Source organism: Clarias gariepinus, chromosome 24 (genome assembly GCF_024256425.1).
Source record: "Clarias gariepinus isolate MV-2021 ecotype Netherlands chromosome 24, CGAR_prim_01v2, whole genome shotgun sequence".
Taxonomy (NCBI): Eukaryota; Metazoa; Chordata; class Actinopteri; order Siluriformes; family Clariidae; genus Clarias; species Clarias gariepinus.
In genome coordinates this window covers 20,009,379-20,012,374 of record NC_071123.1, presented here as the reverse complement: position 1 = coordinate 20,012,374, position 2,996 = coordinate 20,009,379, and the positions used below count along the sequence as shown (strand labels likewise).

At 36.7% G+C, this 2,996-nt stretch overlaps 1 long non-coding RNA gene across 1 annotated transcript; it reads right to left on the bottom strand.

Annotated features, from left to right (window-relative positions):
- Positions 1 to 937: 937 nt before the first annotated feature.
- Positions 938 to 2,996, bottom strand: LOC128512122 (uncharacterized). Its single transcript, XR_008356249.1, has 3 exons — positions 2,697 to 2,996; positions 1,525 to 1,629; positions 938 to 1,031 (listed from the first exon to the last, which is right to left on the bottom strand). It is a non-coding gene; the product is annotated as an uncharacterized LOC128512122 (long non-coding RNA).

Below are 2,996 nucleotides of genomic sequence, written 5' to 3'. Positions count from 1 at the left end.
ATGCATGAGCAGTTTGTGAAATAGATGTATCTTTTGCTCTATACAGTACATAATGCCTGTGAGCCTGTGATGCATTTTTGACAGTAGAGTCACAGTTATTGATCCGTATTAGAGCTCACACTAAACACTCACACTGTAAATGGGAAAATGGGAAAAAAAAACTAAAGAAATTGAATTAATGAGTAGATACTTTAACAAAATTTAAAATAAGTTGCATATAGATAGGTAGAAGAAAGGCACAAAATACATAATACAGATAGATAGACAGATAGACAGATAGATAGACAGATAGATAGATAGATAGATAGATAGATAGATAGATAGATAGATTGGACGAATCAGATTTAAAAATGTATTGCTGTTATGTTCATACAGTAAAATACTTAATTTTGAACAAGGTGTATTAAAACATGTACAGGAACTGAACTCACAGTCTAAAACATTATAAACATTTATAATGACACACTGTTCATGTTTTGTGCTCAGATACAGAGTCACTTTTACTCCTTAATCTTCTGTTTCTAAACATATTTGTTTGTGTTTATTCTTCTTTGCACACACGTAAAACCAGAGTCCAGTCTGTGCCAAATGTAGTTTTAACATTAGAACTAACCCAGATAGAACCCCTCCTGAAGGGCCAATGATTGGCCAATGGCAGTGCATACATTGGGCCAGTGTTGGCATCAGTAATTTTCCCAATGCCATTTTGTCCATTGGCCCAGCATTGGCTCATTGGTGGGGCTAAAGATTGGTTGGCCCAGTGGTGGCACAATGTTGGTTTAGTAGATATGGCAAGGTTGGAAATTAAATTAGACTCTTTTCATCATTGCCAATAATAAGAAAACACATTTATATCTCCAGAAATGCATTTATTAATTTTATTTGTGATTAAATGATAACAAACTAAGAAAATATACAAAATAAACACTTTCTTTCAGCAATGTGGATGGATGGATGGATGGATGGATGGTTGAATACTTCATTCATCCCCATGGGGAAATTTACAAGATCCAGCAGTCCACATATTACATCTGGAAAATAAGAAAAATAAGGTAAAAACCATCCTACATAAAAAAGGATAAAAAATAGGTAAAAGCTGCTGTGCATATTATTGTACAAAGTCAGTAGATTTGTGCATAATGTGCAAAAGGTTTGTGTTTAGTAAGAATGTTATGCTATGGCCTGACTATGGCCCCACTTCCACGCGTGCGGTTAAACAGTCTCATGGCATGAGGGAGGAATGACCTCCTCAGTCTGTCAGTGGAGCAGGGCAGTGAAAGTCCTGCATGGATCAGTTTTCTGTACTCCTCCTCCTTTCCATTCCTGATAGTCAACGATCGCAGTGTCATCTGCAAACTTTTGTACATGGCAGGACTCATGAGCTGTACATTAATTCTGACATGTACAGGGTGAACAGGACTGGAGAACCCCATTGGGGTCGCTACTGCACTGCATTCAAACAAAGCACCCATTGCCTCAGTCTTTTATATCATGTGGCTCTGCATCTTCCTCATCATCATTTACCTCGTTACTTTCACCATCAGCTTGGTCACTGTAGCTCAGCTCTTCTTTATCATCATCATCTTCAATATCAACATTACAGCATATTTGGAGAACTGTGACTCTACGCTGTGTAAAAACATCAATAATTTAAGCATTGTACTTTAAAATGTACTTCAAAATATTCCTTTTCAACCAGTAAAATTATGAGAAAAAGAAAAGATTTTCCACATTTGGCTCAACTCAGTTCAAAAACAGTTCCAGTATAACAGAACATACTGTGCTACAATATATTTTTTTTTTCAAATTAAACCAAGTAAACGAAACAATTCAAACAGTAAATAACCTAGCAAGATTGTATGATATGTTTCACATGCCAACTACCTTAGTAGATATATTCAATAACCGCATAAACAAACAAAAATGCAGTGCCCTAAAGCAGAACAATATGTACTGTACATTAGCACTTAATGTTTCTGGCACTATGGCAACAATCGCTGTGGTTCTAACCTCGCTATGGTTCCATGTGCTACTGTATCCACTGGCAACAGGTCAATTAGCCTAGCATAATAGTGCATAGCTAAATAGCTTTCTCACCATATTACAGCGAAACTACAACTGCATTCATGTTTTCATGTTACCACCACAGATTCTCAACACTCCTATGTATTACTCAAGGATGTTTACATCTCACTTGGAGGAATATTAACCCACCATTAAACTTTAAACTTTAGCTTGGCTGAAGGATTAATCAGCAGCACCTGGCCTCTGTGGGGTTTTAGGTTCCTCCCTAGCGATTAGCGCCATCTAGTGACCTGTCTGACAGTGTTCACAATTGAGCACAAAGTACAATGAATTTAACATTTATTATTTTAGAAAACAAGAAAATGAATTAAAAAAATTGTGGTGTCTTGAATAACTACACATTATCACCACTGTTTAGCTGACATCATAGCTAATCTATTTAAATATAATTTATGATAATCTGACATTTTCTTACATTAATATTGTTCAAAGTCTTTTGGCATCATACTGAACAAAATGTTTGTGTTCAACACACTCTAGCGTGCATGAGCGATAATAGCCAAGTTGTTGTTTCTCTGCCTTGTCATCTCAATGCATTGCATTCTCTTACAATTATTTACTCATAATTCATAGTTCTATAGGCAATATTTAGGAAACAGAGTTATACTCACAAATAGCTAAAAATCCTGAAAAAAAAGCAATGTCAGTCCTTAAAGAAAGTAGTGATACTTCCTGACATGCCGCTCACTCACACTTACAGCATCGGTCTGCCAGTAGAGCAAATGCAGAGAAGTGTCACCGCCTATCAGGGAGCAACACAGGCGACATTGTTGGACCAACGTTTAGCTAACGGCGGTAGCCACGGAGTTAGACAAATAGTTCTTTTAATGTTATTTATGTACTATACTGGTAACCAGCCCTCATATGAGCTCCTGATGTGATGGCATCATTGATAGAGCCTGCTGCACGAA